This window comes from Humulus lupulus, chromosome 3, assembly GCF_963169125.1.
Source record: "Humulus lupulus chromosome 3, drHumLupu1.1, whole genome shotgun sequence".
Taxonomy (NCBI): domain Eukaryota; kingdom Viridiplantae; phylum Streptophyta; class Magnoliopsida; order Rosales; family Cannabaceae; genus Humulus; species Humulus lupulus.
Window position 1 is genome coordinate 152,323,448 of NC_084795.1, and position 19,973 is coordinate 152,343,420.

A 19,973-nucleotide genomic window follows, 5' to 3' on the forward strand; every position below is an offset into this window, starting at 1 on the left:
CACACCGTGAGGATATCCCAGGTATCATTTAGGGTCTCGCCTTGGCAACTCGCACTCCACGTGCTCAATGCTGCTCCCGGCCCCTTGCTGTACTCGGCCTCGCACTCAACGTGCCCAACGCCGTTCCTGGCCCTTTGCCGTTCCCGGCCCCTGTCGACCTCGGCCTGCGCCGTTCCCGGCTCTTGCTGAACATTTACACAATAGCATTCATAGCATAATAAACAAATATTGAACACTAACAAATTCAACCAAAGGGCTGTGCCCTGCAATTCAGACATATTGGGCTCAGCCCTGCATACAAGCTCTATGGGAACAAGGGTTTCCTACCTGCGTCCCGAGCTCTCCGGGCACCGATATCCCCAGCACAGTCCTCTAACTTGAGCCTCACCGAAACCCTAGTCACAACACATTAACAACATTTATCCATCAAGTTCTAATCCATTAAATAACTTTGAGCCAAATCTCTAACCTCCGGAACCTTGAATTCTATCAATCCGGGTGATAAAATCCATCCCGAGCCTTAACCATTGAGTTCCCGAGCCTAACACCCCTCTAGAACCCAAAAATACTTTAAGCGCCACGGCCCTAGGGACCCATGTCGCGGCCCCCAGCTCAACCTGAGGCTTTGCCTCAAGATAGCCCACACACGTCGCGGCCCTTGTTAAAGGGTGCCGCGGCGCGCCTTCAAATCCTGACGCACCAACTTCAAAGGGGCTGCAGCTCAGCAAGAACAGAGATGCGGCCCTACCCCTCGAACCCAGAAAATCACCTTGTTTCTACCTCAAAAATCAATCCAATTATACAAAAAATAAAGCTAGCAATTCCAGATAATCATCACAAAGGTTCTAGCCCAGCCTCAACATCAAAACCTATCAAAACCAGCCCCCAAACCTCAGCCTAACAATCAAAACCCAATTCAAACTTAGCTAACATGCAAAGTCCAATATACAGCCTTAAAACCAGCTGCAAAATTGACACAATTCAACATATTAAGAGCTTACCTTGATGAGTTATGCTTCTGTGCAAATTCTCTATGTTCAAGCTTTAATCTCCCCAAAATCCCAACTGAATTCCCTTAGCTTCTAGCTAACTTCACCAAGATTTTTCTTAAGCTTCCAAAGGAGAGAAAACCACTTCAAGAGAGAGAGAAGATGTGGGTCGGTTTCTGAGAGTTCTATGTAATTCTAAGTTTTGTTTTATTCAACTTAAGTCTATAGGGTTACCTCAAGGCTCGGGGTACCGGAAACGTCCCCGAGGGCAAAATGGTAACTTTCTCCAATATTCCCTCCTAGACATTCTAACCTCAAATATATCTCAGAATATTTATTTCCATAACCCGATAACCCCCATAGTACACCTAATACCCAAAATACCCCTCGACTCGCCCCAAGTCGGATTCTCAACCCCGTTAAGACTTTCTAGCTAACTGCTCCCCAGGACTGTCTCGGATCGTGCTACACAAAAATATATCGCATGCATATCATATTTATCACATTCACGCCCTCAACGGGCTAAAATCACAAACACACCCCTAATATCCAAACGGGGCCTACATGCATATTTAATTCAACTAAACATGCATTTCTGTCACATATTCACATAAATTCACATATTAACATATTAAATCATTTATTGCCTTCCAGGCATGCTAATCAAGGCCGTAAGCCCTATTAGCAAATTTGGGTCGTTACAATAGGATTGGAAGTAAGATTCAAGCATTTAATAAGGAAATTGTTAACAAAGATTTGGAAGCTAAGTTTACCTCTAAATTGAAAGAAATGTTTAAGATGAATCCATTTGGTCATTTTGTTACAGGTTCTTGACATTCATTTTCAAACTCAGCTTGTTCAACTTGTTTTGTTGAGAGAAGTGTATCATGAGAGTAAGAATGTTGAGATATGGTTTAAGATTGGCAGTAGTGTTGGTAGATTTGGGATTGAAGAGTTTTCATTTGTTACTGGTTTAAAATGCCAAGGTAATTATGATCCTCTTGTTTTTGTTTCTAAGAAGAATACTTGTAAGCAAAAATGTTTCCAAGTGTTAAGGGGAAAATATCTAAGGGTGTTGCGATGGATCGTTTCATTGACTAAGATCTAGTTGATGATGATGTTGTTAACATGGGTATGTAAATTTGTTAGCACATTACTTGTATGCTTATACCAATGATAAGTTGGTTGACAGCTTTATGTTTGGTATGGTTGAGAGTGAGTTCGGTGTGTTGAAAAAAATTTCCTTCAGAAAATTTATTTCAAAGAGGACATTTCATTATTTGAGAATTGCTTTGAAGAATGGTAATAAGATTTATGATGGTCTTTGTGTTGATGGGATTGTTGGAATTCATCCATTCAAACTTTTTAAGTTTTATAGTTACATTTTTTGTTTGGATATATGAAATTATCCCTGAACTTTCTCCGAATTACTATGTGAGGGTTTCTGAAACATATCATCGCTTGTTGAACTAGAAGAGCTTTGATACTGCTACCTATTCTGGTGTGGTGTCAACTATTTTTAATTGCAGTAAGGTATAATGATATCTTTGTAACTAGTTATATTGATTATATTTTTATTATTTTTTTGTTGTTATATTATAACTGGTTACTTAAATGTTTATTAATTGTTTTAAGTTTTATAATTGGTTACTAGTTTCTTATTATGTGTGTTGTTTATTTTAAACAATTGATTTTGTTAATCCAGCTGACTATTAAGGATTTCATACCGACTTCTGGTGAGAGGAGTAAGTATGCAGTGAAGAATTTTAAGAATGAACCTTTGTATTTGTATAGAGAGCTCTAGTTGATGGCAGTACCCAAGTACTTGCAGATGAGTAAAAAGTAATTTGTTACTATTTTTGAAAGTATAGATATTTTTTTTGGTTCTTTATGTTCATACGATTAATTTTGTGTTATATTTTTCAGTTGTATGGTGAGAGGTTGAGGAAGATTTCCAAACAATGTCACAATTAGAAAGGGTTAGAAACATATTATGGATGGTATGGAAGATTTGAGAGAAGTGTTTGCCCAGTTGGTTGAAATGTTTGCAAAAAAATAATAATAAGAAATTTGTTGAGAGAAGTGGAACATCTTTTGAAGAGAGTGTTGATTTAAATATGAAGGAGCCAAGTGAATTTGAAAATATGAATGATGCAGGAGATTTTAATAATTGTCCGAGCCTTGCTTCACCTGATCATGAGGTAACTAGCTTCTTTTTTTTAAGGTAAATGTTAGTCTCTTTGTTCTCAGTGTGACCATTTCATTTTCTTGTATTTTAGGATTTAGCTAAGATTTTAACTGGTGATTTTAAAGATGTTGATGGTGGTTTGCAGTTATCAGTTGTTACTCCAAGTGAGGTATTTGAAGTAACCAATTTATTTTCCATATTGTTTTATTCAAATGTAGTATTTTGGTAACTGAGTTTTGATTTTAAAGTAACCAGTTATTGCTTTATTTTATAGATTATTCAAGAGAAAGATGAAGTCAGTTATGAAGGGTTGGTGGAAATTTATGGTCATGTATTTGTTGATCAACACATTTTTGAATGTGATTGATATGACTTTAGAGTATGCTAAACAAGAGGAGAGTTTGTATGAAAACAACAAAGAAGATTGGAAAGTTGTTGTTTATGGTGATTTAGAACAAACTCCAATTGTACTCGAGACGAGGGTTCATAAACCCAGTGCTAGTGTTAGGTCACCTTTTGTGACTGATTTTGGTTCCTATGAACCAAAATAGGATATTAAGAGGAAGGTACAATATGTTTGTGTTATGAAAGATGTGCTTCCTTTTAGAAATGAGATTAATTACAATAATTGAAATGGGGAATGCGTAGATTTTTTTTCTTGGATTGAGGATTGACAAAATTTGAAAAGCAAGTATGTATCAATTTGTAACTATTGATATGTATTTTTATTTTAAGATATTTTTTATTTATTTTTTGATTTTTTTAATCTGTAGGAAAGAAAAGTTTTCTAGCAGTAAGAATGTCATTATTCTACCCATGGATTTTAGTATACTGCAAATTGATGAGAAAGTTTAGTTTCAAAAGCTTCAAAGTTGTGGAGAGGAGCTGAAGGAATCTGTAAGTAGCCGGTTTCTTCTTCTAATGCTTTTTTTCATTTTTGTTATTGCTTTGTAATGTTTGTAACTTGTTTCTTGATTAATATATTTTGTGTTATTGCCTTTAACCACTTTCTTTGATATTAATTCTTGTCTTTTGTATTTATTGTTTCCTCCAAATTTTGTGTAGCATATCAACGTTTGCTTCTATTACCAGAGGAATAATATTTTGCATAATGAGAGTGTGAAGAAGAGGGTTACCACTACAAGTACTTGGTTTGATGCAACTATTAAGGGTATTTATGATACTTTTATTGCAGAAAAAATTGTTTAAAGTGTGATTCATTTTGATAATATGGCCACTAATTATATAATTGATTCATATTAATTTTCTTATATTCATTGGGTGGATGTGGATGATATTCTTATGCCTTTTCATGTTAAGGTTCAACTACATTGGACAATAAATGATAAAGTCAATCAGCTAATGTGCTAGCGAGCCCCTGCGTATCTTAGTGGGCCCAATATGAGGTATCAGCCCACTACTTTATGGGGCAACACACTCCTGACAGTGTCAGGCGGATAGCTGCACAATTTCCCATGTAAGGCGACGTTGTGGGACATCCTGCTTGTCGCTTGTATGGAATCGACACTACAATTTGTGCAACAGTAGGTGTCAGATGGTTGCTAGTGGTCAAGGGTCGCTGTGCTTGACACTTGGAAACTATACATACGCCCGGAGGAGGAATCTCATAGACTTGAAGGACTTGAATGGAAGAGGTGAATTGGAGTAACATTCTGCACGTAGTCCTCTGGAAGTAGCTTGCCACGAGAACATATTCCTCTGGAGGTGGTGAACAATGAATAAAGGCAAGGCTTTCCTTCCAGAGAGCTCTAGCCAAGCTCCAGGGGACTTAATTAGCTTTTGTGAAGGCTTAATTACTCTTAATACATGTCACGTGTCACTTGGTGAAAACACGAACAACATTTGCCCCTAAGTCTTTACTCATCCTGGGACAGTGGAGATTTAGACTGAGAAGTGTAATTTTGTGGAACGTACTCAAGTTAAGAAAGTTGGGCTTCCTCGAGACCTAACACCTTATAAAAGGTGACGCCACGTGTAGGTGATCCACATGTCGACTCCCTATTGCTGGACTATCAATCAATGCTATTTAATGAGGGGTCATTTCTGTACCCAAGACGTCTATTCCGTATCCGAGATGTCATTTCACCTTGTACCCGAGGCATCCTTGGTAATCATGATCATTGGATCACGCTCGAGTACCTATACCCTAGGTGATCGTTGGTTGGGGTTGAATTGCTTCATGTCCAAACTCATGAGTATATATTCAAATTTTTCCTCTCTCACTCTTCACCTTTGCATTCGAAAAACTTTCTATCTCAAAGATCTAAGAAAGTCTTTTTTCACCAAGAACTCACTCAACCAACTCAGTACTCTCTCTTATTTGATCCTAGAAGGTTGGAGAGAATCAAAGTATTTCTAGGTCAATCGGACAAAGTATCTTTACGTTCGAACCTAATTCATTACTTACAAACGTTATATATTGGTTAAGTTTTCACTTCACTTCTCTGTGTGGTTATTTTTTCTTACTATTTTCTGGGTTTGTGTTTAGGCTATTGGAATATTTAGGATTCAAAGGTGATTTTACCTCTTTTAGCACTACTTTGGGTCTATGCTAGTGTCGAAACTGAGCATAACAGATTGTCTAGGCTTTATGGCACTTTTTCGCATTATGGACATTCAACTGGTTTCTGGGAAATTTCTAGATTCCAGTGATGTCTTGAGTGACCAATGGTGTCTCCATGGGCCAACCTAGGGTTTTGGGACACTCATTTTCCTTAGAAAATTTCCCTCATCTCCACTCCCCAAGTAGTTGTCTTAGGGTGTACTCGTGTTTTGACCATATTTTCTTGGGTCAAAGCACTAACTCCTTGGTTTTTGTTTCAGATGTCCAAGGATATTCTTGAGCTACATCAACAAGGATTTTATGCATTCGACCGAGAATTACTTTCCATGGCTCGAGAAGGAGGTAGACACCTGGAATATAGGCATGTACTGGCCCAGGGGCCATCCCAGACAATGGTAGTGAGATATATAGCTCTAGTGGCGGAGAGACCCATACGGAGAGGAATGTGAGAGGAGAAGGTGAACGTAGCTCAAAGAAGAAGCAAGGTGACCTCGACAGGTACTATACCTTAATGAAGTACGTCAACATGACGTATAAGTCTCCATCACAAGGAGAGTCATGCGTGGGGTTACAAGGACCATTTCCACTTCACAAATGGTTTCCCAACGCGGACCAACCTGACTCTTATCCTGGAATTCTCCAAGGTTGGTAAGTATCTTATCTCCTACTGAGCTTGTTCTTCGATTCTGGTCACATCCTATTACTTAGTATTTTCTTTTTGTTAGGTCCTTATTGTCGTACTCCCTTCGTCCAAGCATTTGAAGATCGCTTCAAAGAGATGAAGGATCTTCTGGATGTGGAGCTGGAACTGAACTAGCTAGTGACAGAGGAGAACCTTATTGTAGTGGCTCTCATCAGAGAGGGACAATAGATAAGAAATCTATATTTAACTCGATATAGGAGTTCCAACAAATCTTGTGAATTGTCTTCATGCCACATTCACGACTACCTCTGGGGGGATTTTTGCCTCTGGATGACGTGACATCCTTCCATTCACATTGGTGTTGTCAGTATGAGACCAATACTACCTAGGAGATGGGTAGGCTCGCGAGGGAGTTTGGGCACTCAATTATTCACCTAGAGGAGCCACACCCTCTCGACCTTAACATCTTTCAATTTAATTATTTTGTTTATCTTTTCATTTGTTCTAACTCATTGTTTTCTCATTTGCAGAACAAATGGGGCTTGTTGACATTGCTTGCACCACACTTAGACTTGGGGAGAGACCAAGTGGATCTGTGGCCAGAGTGTCCAAGTGACCCAAAGAGTAGGTAGTGCCTTCTTCACCAGCGAAGCAACATCAAACCTCCTCACCTCAAGGTAAGGTTCCTCAGGTGGAGGACACGCTCGTCCTCAAGATTTCTTCATCACCTCCTCTAGCGGCTAATGATGCACCCGGGGTGGAGAGTTTGGAGATGGAAAACATCCCCCGCCTCCTGGTGTACCAAGAGAAATATGAAGGGGAACTACTTGAGCATTTTCAAGCCATGTTGGAGCTCTTCCAGGAGTGTATGGAGGAAGGCAACAAAGCTTTGCATGAGACAGGTCAAGCCCTCTGCCAGCTAAAGCCCCCAAGGGAAAGACCTACAGAGCCTCTGATAGGTCAAGCATAGCTGGAGAGTTTATTTGCCATAAAGCTCGGCAATGTCGTTGCTCCACTAGCAGCGATGCTTCTTCAGGGAGTCAGCTTAACCATGTGTGAGCTGACTGCCCGCAGCTATGCCCAGCTAGGTGACTATAATGAGGCGACTCACATTTCCTCCTGCCATTATGCCATAGTTAGGGTAAATTACCTTCTCCATAGTTGGTTTCTTATCCATGGTATTTTTTATACTGACTATGAAATGGTTTCTTTCTGTTAGCTTTGGCGTGTCAACAACTTTGAGACATTGTGATGGAGAAATCATATGAACTCTAGCGGACCCATGATAAGGTGGCAGCCTTGAAGGCGAAAGTGTCAGTACCCCTTGAGGAGATGACCCGTCTGTGGATGACTCTGGAGGTAGATCAGGCTTGTGCCCAGGCCCTCGAGGAGGGGGTAGCAAAGCCGGCTGAATAGGTCAAGGTCGCCAAGGACGAGGCCTGGAGAGCGAAGGAGGAGATTGTCCAGGCCAGGGGGGGGGGGGGTTCCAAGACTGCAGGAGATGCTTCCCAGGCTGCAAAGGATGCAACCAAGGCTTGCGATGAAGCCACAAAGGCATTCGAGAAGGCTCGAGCGGCAGAGGACAAGGCTCGCCAAGCTACAAAGAAGGCTAAGTCCCTTCAGCAGGAAGTGGAGGTCCTCAAGATGCGTTCTATGTGGCCTGGTTTCATAATAGGGATATGGACATATAGATCATCAGGGAGGCTGACAAGACTCATCTTCTCTTCGAGGAGCGCTTGCGAGCGACGAGGGTTGCCGAAGCTGTTGCTACTAGGAAAGCGGACGAAGTCCCGGAGGCTGAAACCATCATCGACGTCCCTAAATATGTCCCTCTCGGTGAGATCTAGGTCGTCTATTTTTTTTCTTTCGTGCCATCATTTCTTGGGGTATAAACAATTAAATGATTGAGTCCCTGAGTACAATTTTATATAATTTCTTTTGGAATGAATTTTTCTTGCATTATTTACTCGCTTTTTTGCCTTTTACCCCACGTTTTTGACATAGCATTTAGTAATAATGCAAATTGAACTTACAAAATGTATAAGGTTTTTCTCAATTTTTGTATCATAATATACCATCACGAATAAACTAATTTATTCTACCTTGTTTTATCCACCATATGTGGGCCCAAGTTTTAAGAGAATTAGGTCTTATCTACCCTAGTTTATGCATCTTGGATCTTATGCCCGAGTCTTGGCAACTCAGGTCTTGGAAACCCAAAACAATTTGTGCTCTCGAGAACTTAGTGTTGCTTTGCGGGAACTTTAACCTAGAGAAACAACTTTGAGCTCTTGTGTCCAAGTTTAGGTAGCTTAAGACTTGTGCTCGAGTCTAGGTGACTCGGGTCTGGGAAGCCCAAAAAAAATTAGGTTCTCAGGAACTTAGTGTTGCTTCACGAGCACTTGCTCCTCGGGATGTAACTCTGAGCTCTCTAGCTAGCATGCCTAGTCTAGGAGACTAGTATTTTTTGCTTATGTTTAGGCAACTTAAGTCTACCTAAATTTTTTGTGACTTTAGTCTTGTCCCCAAGTATAGGTTACTCGGGTCTTGCTTACTTATGTTTAGGAAACTTAATTCTTGGGCCCGAGTATAGGCGACTTAGGTCTTAGTCCTCTTGCCATTTTGGAAGTCAAGGACTTAATATTGCTTCATGAGTGCTTAGTCTTTGGGAAGTGAATTTAGTTCTTCGCCCTTAGGTAATTTAGGCTTGTATGGGACTCTAGGTTTACTCTCGGGTGCCAACATAGGCTCCTATGATAGTTCCCTAGGCCGTGTTTCTTCGTGAATTCTTGCAAGATTTATGACACTAGGTTTACTCTAAGGTGCTTGTAATAGGCTTCTTCAACTGAGCTCTCTAGGTCATGCTCCTCTAGCAGTTACTTCGTAGGGTGACCCACCTATGACCCCCAAGTGATCGGAGACTAGTCTGCGTTAACTTGTCCAGGCCAACGAGCGGGTACTCCTAGAGTAGTAAAACGTAAATAAATTAAGAAAAACAAATTAAATACAAGAAAATTCTAAGATGTTCATCTATCATGTTTTGTACAAAAGATTTTCATTAAGGTTCCCAGAGGCTACATATGATTACATGATTTATAAAATACAACTGTTCATGTTACTGGTAATACCAGTGAAGGTGCTCGGCATTCCAGGCCTGGGGCACCAACTCCCTATTAAGTTGGGCCAACTTGTATGTTACAGGACACACAGTGCTCTCCACTTGGTATGAACCTTCCTAGTTAGGGCACAACACTCCAACACATGGCTCTCGGGTTGCCAGGAAAACTCTTCACAACACCAAGTCTCCGACCTCGAATTTTCTATCCTTCATTTTAGAATTGAAGTGATTGGAATTTTAATGTTGGTAGAACTGAAGTTTCTCGGAGCTCCTCGACAAGGTCCAATGATTCTTGAAGTAAAGACTTGTTTGTGGTCGAGTCATAACTTGCTCGTCGGTGTGTCGAGACTGTGGCCTCGACTGGGAGCATGGCTTCATACTCGTAGGCCATGGAGAATGGCGAATGACCAATGGATGTCCTAGCAGTGGTGCGATAGCTCCACAATACTTTAGGCAGCTCCTCGCGCCAAGTGCCTTTCACTTGTTCCAACCTTTTCTTCAAAATGACTTTAAGTGTCTTGTTGATCACTTCCACTTGTCCATTTGCCTAAGGATGGGCTATGGAGGAGAAACTCTTCATGACTCCGTGCCTTTCGCAGAAGTCGGTGAACAACTCTCTATCGAATTGGAGGCCATTGTCAGAAATTATCTTCCTCGGGAGCCTGTAACGACAAATGATGTTTTTGATGATGAATTCCAGTGCCTTTTTGGAGGTGATTGTAGCGAGGGATTCAACCTCAACCCACTTCGTGAAGTAGTCAACTACCACAATAGCGTACTTTACTCCTCCCTTTTCTGTGGGCAAGAAAACTATTAGGTCGATGCCCCAGACTGCAATGGGCCAGAGACTTGTAATCTGAGTGAGCTCATTTGGAAGTGCTTAGAGAATTTTGGCATAACGCTAGTGTTGTACCTAAAAAAATACGAGCTCAATCGTCTTGCTCGAGGTACAGATGGAAAGCATTTAATAAAGATTGTTAAATTGAAACCTTTGCTTGATAAACGTATAATGTCAGACAGTTATTACCATTATGGCATTAATTCTTACATTAGTGATTAATGTAGACGTGAACGTTACTCATATGTAAATGATCACTAGCACTGCCCATGAAATCCTCTTATAAATAGAGGGGAAATGGACAGAAAAAAGGGACCGAAAATTGTATTCAAAAACTCTGCAAAAATTGTCTTAAACAATATTTCCAGAGTGCCTAAAGACTATCACAAAGACTCATGGACTAGGTGAATTCAATCACTGAACCACGTAAAAATCCTTGTGTGCTATCTACCTATAGTTTACCTAAAAAGCCTAATTCTCTGTAACGCCCTGGATAACCAAGACCGTTACATTGTGTGTTTAAAATAGTGCAAGACTTCCTAACCAAGTCATTTAAATAAAAATGTGAATCTAAGTCATAAATGGGTTAGGTTTAAAAGATTTTCGTCATAAAAAAATAATTTTCATTAAAATAAATGTTTGGTACATGGGATCCCAAATCAAGGTTTAAATGACATGTTTACAAGATTTCCAAAAGTTCTAAATAATCAAGGCCACTCTAATGGCAAAATACACGTTTTAGATTTCCATCCCTGGACAAATCCCTCGACTGTGGCGGTCGAGCAACTGACAATGTACACCTTGCCCCTAGAGCTCTCCATCCCATTGTTGATTCATCTTACCCTTGCCTTTACCTGCACCACGTAGGACCCGTGAGCCGAGGCCCAGCAAGAAAACTATAACATCTTAGCACAATCAATAACAATAACCAAACAATTCACAAAGCATAACCAAATAATTTACAAGACATTAATCAATTATCCAGCAAGCCATGTCATTCACTTAATCAGTGATAACAGTCGATAAATCAACAATCTAACATCCAGATACACAGTATATCATATTCATCAAGTTAACATCAGTACACATGTAAATCAATAACTAGGGTCGACGCCCTTAGGCCGCATCCTCTATTTAATCCACTATCTTTGGCTCAATTAGGCCAAGCCCAGTGTTCAACCCACTGACTCCGGTCCGCTTAAACCGAGCTCAATGATTATTAAGCTGTCCTCGGCTACCAGTGACCGAGCCACACCCTTTGCGCCAATATTAATTCTGGCACTCTTAGGCCATTTATTTCATGTTCACATGGCATAATACCATCATACAATATTGCATACAAGTATAGGGAACCCTTAGTCTATAGAGTCCCAGAATATTTACTTAACTAGCTAGATAATAGTAGTAGTAGTTAGTATTAGTTTGTAGTATGTTAGATTCCATGGATTTTGGTTCAAGTCGGGACTTAGTTAGAAACTCATAGCAATAGTTATGAATTTTATAAGTTTAACCTATAGTTTAAGAATATTAATTATAACATAAGGTTTTATTAATATTGCTGGTCCTAGGTGTATTATTCATTATAACCTAAGGTTTAGATAGAGCCAATAAGAACATGACACTTGTCATAAGCATGATTATTAGGGAATTAGAGTTTGTTATTTTATGGTTAGTTAAGAAATTTGTGGATTAGGTTGTTATTTAGATGATTAAATAGATTTTCCCGTAACTTTAGGGTACTGTAACTTCCGACCTATTTTTAACTAAGTTATATTATGAATTTCGAAAAATAGTATTTCTAAAACGTTTTAGATAATTGAATTATCTTTCTAACGGTATAAAGATAGTCTAAATCGGAGTCCTATAGATCCAGTTATGTTGATTTTATTGAAGGTGAGTTTAGAGTTACGAAATTTAGGATGTTAGAAGTTAGGATTCTATTTTTTTTTTTTTTTTAAACAAGCTTTGACTCCTTAGACCTACATCTGAATGATTTGACCGAGTCCTAAGCCTTTGATTGAGGAATATTCAAATATTTTCAATTAAATTCATAATTTTTATTCAAAGCCAAAAAGAAGATTTTTATTCCTAGAACTCTACAAATAGGGCTTAGAACCCAGCCCTTCTCCTCACTCTTCAGCTGTGATCAGACTCCAAGGTACTAGTACTACCATAGAGTGATAAACACTTGGGTTGGGAAAAAGATTTTCCATTATTAAGCTTTATAAAATACTTGTGAAGTGAGGTTTAGTGTATTTTGGTATTGGAGTTAGACCAATCCATAAGGTCAACTAAGGTACTCCTATTCTTTAAAACTCTTTAGTGTTCTTTAGTTTCTTTTATTCAGATTCTAACTTTCATTATTGGTTCTTGATTAGGTTCTTGAAACTTAAGTTCTTTCTTGGTAAGCTTCTTCTCGATGGTTTAGTTTCCACATTCATTCTTTATTCTTTAGAAATACTCACCATTTGTATTCTTGGTTTTAGGAGTGTTCCAAATCCCATCCTTGTTCTCATATCCCAGTGTTGGTAAGGAAAATAGGATAGATTTTATGTGCTTATATGTTTTGTTATGTTTATGTTATGATATGTTATGTTATATGTTTATGCTATGATATGTTTTAGTTCTTGGGTATATGTTTTTTTAGATAACAAGCATATAATTTGTTTAGATAACAAATAACTTATTTAGATAACAAGTCCCAATAGTATATTCCTTGGGCATATGATTTGTTTAGATAACAAGCCCCATAAATTTATATGACTTGTTTAGATAACTAGCCCTATAGAATTATGGGCATATGATCGCCTAGCTAGCAAGCCCCAAGATGTATGATGGCCATTGTAATAGATGTGTTTGTAGCCATATGTTTTATAGTGTATACTTATGATATATGATATATGTTTTAGATAGTCTTATGTTCTTTTATAGTATTTGATGTAGTCTTATGCTTATGTTTACGATGTATGTTCTGTTTTTAGTAGATTTTCCTTACTGGGCATCAGACTCATTCCTTTATTTTAGTGTGATGTAGGAAAATGAAATGGAGGCAGAAGGATTCTTGGCAGCATGGCATGTGTGTTGAGGATGAATGGAATGGATGGGCTGCGTGTCGATCGAGGATGAAGTTTAATTTAGTCTTTTGAAATATGTCTCTTTTGTAATTCCGCATTCAACTTTTTTTGAACTTGTTTTTAAAGCCATGTTTTATTTTTTGTAAATAATGGGATCCCATACCATATCACATTTTATTTTACATTTTTAATAAAGACATGCTATTTCTTATATTTTGGGTTTTCAATAAAGGCATGTTATTTCTTATGTTTGTATCGAAATAGTAGCTATGTCTAGTAGTTTTAATTGTCCAAGGTCTTAGAAATAGTTGGGTCATTACAGTTGGTATCAGAGCAACGGTCCATTTACATGAAGTTCTCCTTGATACACACGCTCAAGCTTCGAATCTAACCGCCAATGTAAGTGTTTATGTTATAGTTGTTATGATTATGTGTATTAGCCCTTATGTTTTCAGTTAAGAATATTTATAAATTAGTTTATTTTTTCGTTATTTATTTTATTTATTATCTTTGCATTTATGATTGTATATAGTGAAAATATTTTCCAAATAAATATCATTGTTATTTTTTAATGACATGTATGAGTTTGATTTTCTCTTACAATCATAATAAATAATTAATAAAGACCAAGTTCGGTGAGGGTGGATACAAATCAATGAATCAGGTTCTAAATTGAGAGTTAGGGTGCCATAGTAGTGGGAACAATTTTACTAATCCCAGCCCTCTCTCAATATGGTTTACATTGGAACAACGATGAGTTTCGAGCCTGAGAATTAAGTCATATGGGATGATTAGAAACAGACTTAGAAAATAATAAAGATGGCTTATTTTTTTCTAAGTATAGAAACACACCCTAATTAAAAGAAGGCTTATAAATTTTTTCATAAGAAGTCATAATTAATAGGTCCGAGTTATGTTTGCTTAGATTAATTTTTTGCCGTAGAGCTTATTAGGGTAAGTTCTAATATGCTTTCTCGACTATTAGAATTTTGCTAAGGATGTCACTCAGAAGGTCTGCATGCACAAACGCTAATGCCTCCAACGCTGCTCCTGAGAGCAATGAAGCCCCTCCAGTTCGCAGAAGGGTAGTGTGTTCTACCGCCAACCGCAGCCGCCACCGGTTGACAACACCACAAAAATTGCAAGACTACGACAACAAGTTGAGGAATTTCTACAGCAACAACGACAACAGACTCAGCCTCCGCCTCTGCCACAACCACAGCCTCAGCAAATGGCTCAAGTACCTCATCAAGTAGGTCCTTATGGGGGATGGCGAATGGCGAACCATGCGCCATACCCAGCTTAGCACATGAAGCCAATCTATGAGCGGTTTCATAAGCAACACGCTCCAAACTTTGAAGGGACAATAGACCCCTTTGAGGTAGAAGAATGGCTCAGAAATGTAGAGCCGATCCTAGCGCATATGAATCTCGGCAACGCAAACCGCATATCCTGCGTTTCGTCTCTGCTTAAGAAGGATGCTAGAATATGGTGGGACTTAGTTCAGAAGACTAACGATGTTGCACAAGATTTGTGGAGCTGTTGCACAAGAAGTATTACAACTCGGCAGTCATCGCTACAAAGGTCGAGGAGTTCGCTAGTTTGAAGCAGGGCAACTTGACGATAGTAGAATATGCTCGATAGTTCGACAGATTAGCCAAGTTTGCACCACAGATTGTTCCAACTAACTTTTTGAGGGTGACCAAGTTCGTTAGAGGACTTAGACCAAAGATTGAGGTAGGGGTTAAGCTAGCAAACGTGGGAAATACTACCTATGCAAATGTTCTAGAAATGGCAATAGAAGTAGAAAGGCTTCAGGCGAATGTTAGTAAGGAGAAGGCTAGTAAGCCTGGGCCTAAACAGCAGGGTCAACCTCAGAATGGTCAGAACAACCACAACAACAGCCGTCAGCATAGCAATAGTAATAGTAATGGTCAGAAGAGAAGGCATCCAGATGATAAGCATGCCAATGATGATAAAAGAGCATGGACAGACAATGGAGGCAATAAGTTAGGTTATGTAGAATACCCGCAATGCTCTATGTGCCAAAAGAAACATCTTGGGCAATGTCATGCAAACATCAAGGGATGCTTCAACTGTGGTCAGGAAGGTCGCCGAAGGACGCAGTGTCCCAAGCTCAAGCAAGAGGAGAAAATGGACAATATAATGGTTCCTGCCAGGGTATTTGCTTTAACCCAAGGAGAAGCTGATGCTAGCAATAAATTGGTTACAGGTTAGATTTCTATCCTCAATAATGTATTTTCTGTATTATTTGATTCAGGAGCAATATACTCATATATCTCGTTAGGAATGATAAAGAAATTAGACAAACCTTGTAGAACTAGGTTTGTGGCATAGTTTCCTTCGGGTAAAATAGTCCTATCATTACAGATAGTACGAGGCGTACCAATCAAAATCGAGGACGTAGAACTAGAAGGAGACCTGATAGAGCTGGAAATCAAAGACTTCGACATGATATTAGGCATGGACGGGCTAGCAAGGCATGGTGCAACCATCGATAGCAGACGTAAGCAAGTGATGTTCGAGACTCTTGACGGTGAGAAACGATGCTATATGAGAAAAGTTTTAGGACTACATACACCACTTATTTCATCTCTCAAAGCTCAGAGGATGATAGAAAAAGGATGTCACGCATTCTTAGCCAACGTTATGGATGTGGTAAAGGAAACACCACTAAAAGTTGGAGACTTCCACATTGTAAAGGAATTCCCAGAGGTATTTCCTGGCAACTAGTAGCATTGCCGCCGACACGGGAGATAGAATTCACAATCAAACTAGTGCCGAGAACCGAGCCATTCACTATGGAGAACATCGGTTCTATTTGTGAAGAAGAAGGGCGGAAGTATGCATATGTGTATAGATTATCGCGAGTTGAATAAGGTGACAATTAACAATAAGTACCTGCTAACCCGACTTTACGACTTGTTTGATCAACTCTGAGGGGCAACCGTGTTTTCAAAGATTGATCTACGGACCGAGTATCACAGCTCAAAGTACGAGAAGAGGATAATTCCAAGACAGATTTTAGAACTCGTTATGGACATTACGAGTTTCTAGTTATGTCTTTCAGTCTTACCAATGCTCCAGCCGCCTTTATGGATTTAATGAATAAGGTCTTCAAGGATTATTTGGAAAAATTTGTCGTAGTGTTCATCGAGGATATCTTGGTGTATGACAAAGTCAAGAACAAGGAACATTTAAGGATGACCTTGTTACGACTGAAGGAGCATCAGTTTTACGCCAAGTTCAAGAAGTATGAATTTTGGTTGTCATAACTAGCGTTCCTCGGGCACATAGTATCCAAAGAAGGAGTTTCTGTAGACCCATCTAAGATAGAGGCTGTGAAGGATTGGCCAAGACCTAAGAATGCGTCTGAGGTAAGAAGTTTTTTGGGACTAGCAGGTTATTATTGGAGGTTCGTAGAAGGCTTTTCTAAGACAGCCACTCTGTTTACCAACCTAACCCGGAAATAGCAAAGGTTCAACTGGACTGATAAGTGTGAAGAGAGTTTCCAGTTGCTTAAGGATATGCTCAACACCAGTACTTTATGTACCAACACCCAATGATAAGTTTGTAGTCTATTGTGATGCGTCGAAGCAAGGATTGGGTTGTGTACTGATGCAGAATGATAAGGTGATAGCCTACGCCTCAAGGCAAACGTAGTTGCTGATGCACTAAGTAGGAAGAATTATGGAAGTCTAGCATCATTAGCTGGAATAGAAAAGCCGCTACAGCAGGAGCTGATCAATGCTGGAATAGAAGTATTCATTGGTAACCTGACTAACTTGTCCATCCAGTCAAGCCTGTTAGAAGATATACGGATTGGGCAAGGACATGATGACACATTAGTAGCACATATGAATGTAGTTAGAGAAAGGAAGGCCACAGATTTCCCAATATCTAGTTAGGGGTTATTAAGATACAAGGATCGGGTATGCGTGCCAAATGATCAAGGTATTAAAATGAAGACTGTAGAAGAAGCGCACAATACCCCATATTTAGTTCACGCAGGGTTGACCTAGATGACTCACGACCTTAAAGAGTTATATTGGTGGCCAGGAATGAAGAAAGATATAGCGGAGTATGTGTCTAAATGCTTGGTATGCCAGCAAGTGAAGGCAAAACATCAGCGCCCTGCAGGCTTATTGCAACCACTTAGCATTCCATAACGGAAATGGGATGATATAGCCATAGATTTTGTGACGGGTTTGCCACGAACAAGTAAGCAGCATGATTCGGGTTGGATAGTAATAGATAGACTAACCAAGTCAGCTCATTTCCTGCCTGTTAAGACTTCATACACAGCAAATCAATACATAGATGTTTAAGTCCAAGAAATAGTACGACTGCATAGAATCTCTAAGGCCATAGTATTCGATAGAGGATCGGTGTTTACATCGAGATCTTGGAGTAAGTATTTTCCACTGATAGAATTCTCCTACAACAATGGCTACCAGTCAACGATCAGGATAGCACCTTATGAGTTGCTTTATGGAAGGAGGTGTCGATCGCCGCTACATTGGGACAGGATAGGAGAAAGGCAACTACTTGGACCCAAAGTTGTTAGAGAAGCTCAGAATGTAGTAGTGATGATTAGAAAGCATATGCTCGCTGCTCAAAGCCGTTAGAAAAGTTATGCGGATGCCAAGCGGCGTGATGTGGAATTCAAAGTCAGAGATCAAGTCTTCTTAAGGATATCTCCTATGAAAGGTGTGAAGTGGTTCGGGAAGAAAGGCAAGCTTAGTCCCAGGTTTATAGGTCCTTTTGAGATATTGGACAAAGTAGGAGCAGTTGCATACAGATTAGCCCTACTGCCAGCTCTAGCAGATAGTCACAATGTGTTCCACATCTCGATACTGTGTAGATATGTGTCAGACCCATCTCACAACCTCAAATATGATATGATTGTTAGATTAGCTTATACAGGATCTTTATTCATTTTCATGTATATCTAATATTAAACAAATTAATATGAGATAGCCTAAAACATGTTTCTAAAATTGAATTCAAAGAGAAACAAATAATAGAATACTTACCGTATACGCAGTGGAATTAAAGAGTCATTCCTTCAGTTTCTCTAACTCTTGTATCCTCTCTGTCTCAGAGTATTATCAAGAAACTAAACCGATCTTCTATTTTCTTCACAGTCTTCCAATGTATCTTTAGAACCACCTAGACTAGTGTGGGAAATTCTCAACACATGAGATAGATATAGAGAGAATAAGAGAAAATAACAAAGAGGCTTAGAAAAGGACTTATGTTTAGAGAGAATCTAAAACTATAAAAAAAATATGACTTGTGACTTATGTTTTGACTTCTCTCTAAGCACTCATTTTATAGACTCAATTAGGCCATTTAATTTAATTAAAAAATCAATAAAATAATAGCCATTTTGAAGCCCTAGGTCGAAATTATCATGGGATATAGGCCTGTGAAATTTCCCATTTGATTATAAGCCCATTGGACTTAAAATCAAGGCTTGTATTATTTTCTATTGATTTAATTAATTAAATAATTATTTAAATTCTTTATCAAATTAATTATTTATAATTTGAACCTTGATTTAAACTTATTTATTAATTTAGATACCAATTTATCTTAATTAATAAATCTGCCATAATTTCTCTTTTCTTCTCAAAATTACACCACTCTGTGAAACTATCCAAAATTGACCTGGTCAACTTTGATAATTCTAATTGATGATTAAGTCAATTAATTGAGACTATCTAGATGATTTTATCCAAGGTACAATGGGGACTATGGGCCTATGAAATCAAGCTCCAATAAGTTATCATAAATCTAACAAATAAATTTACTAACTTATTAATTCCTCGTGATTCCACTATAGACTCGGAATTGCACTCTTGAATTCATAGAACGCTCTATAACAAATATAGATACACTATTAATTATCCATTGTTACAACCATAATTGTCACTCAATCCTCTATAGACAGTCTACAATGAGATAGGACTAAAATACTGTTTTACCCCTCATTGTATTTTATCCTTAAAACACTTAGTTCCTTGTAAATGATATTTTAGTAAACTAATTTAATTACTGAAATGAGATCTCTATCATTTAACACCTTGAACCAAACTAAAAGGAAACCAACGTTTCACTTCTTCATCAGAAGCTATAGATGTTCATATCCATGATTAACACTCCCACTCAATTATACTACCGATTTCCCAAGATGTAAGTATGGGCTAGTCCGTAGGGTAAGCTGGTAACAAACAAGTCAAAGAACTAAAATAATACAATCAGTTAGAATACTAACCACTCAGAATTGAGATTGAATTGACCTATGGTTAACTATATGATATGATTAGAATAGATAATAACGGTATGTTTACTTATCTTATCAACTGTCAATATCGGTCCAGTCCGATGTAACAAATACATCCGATCTTATCTACTTTGCTAATGTTCTGGAAAGAACATAACACTGTAATGTGTAAGTAGGTCATATCGTAGATTGCCAGGTCAGTGTAAATCCTGTGCACTGACTAGTCTTA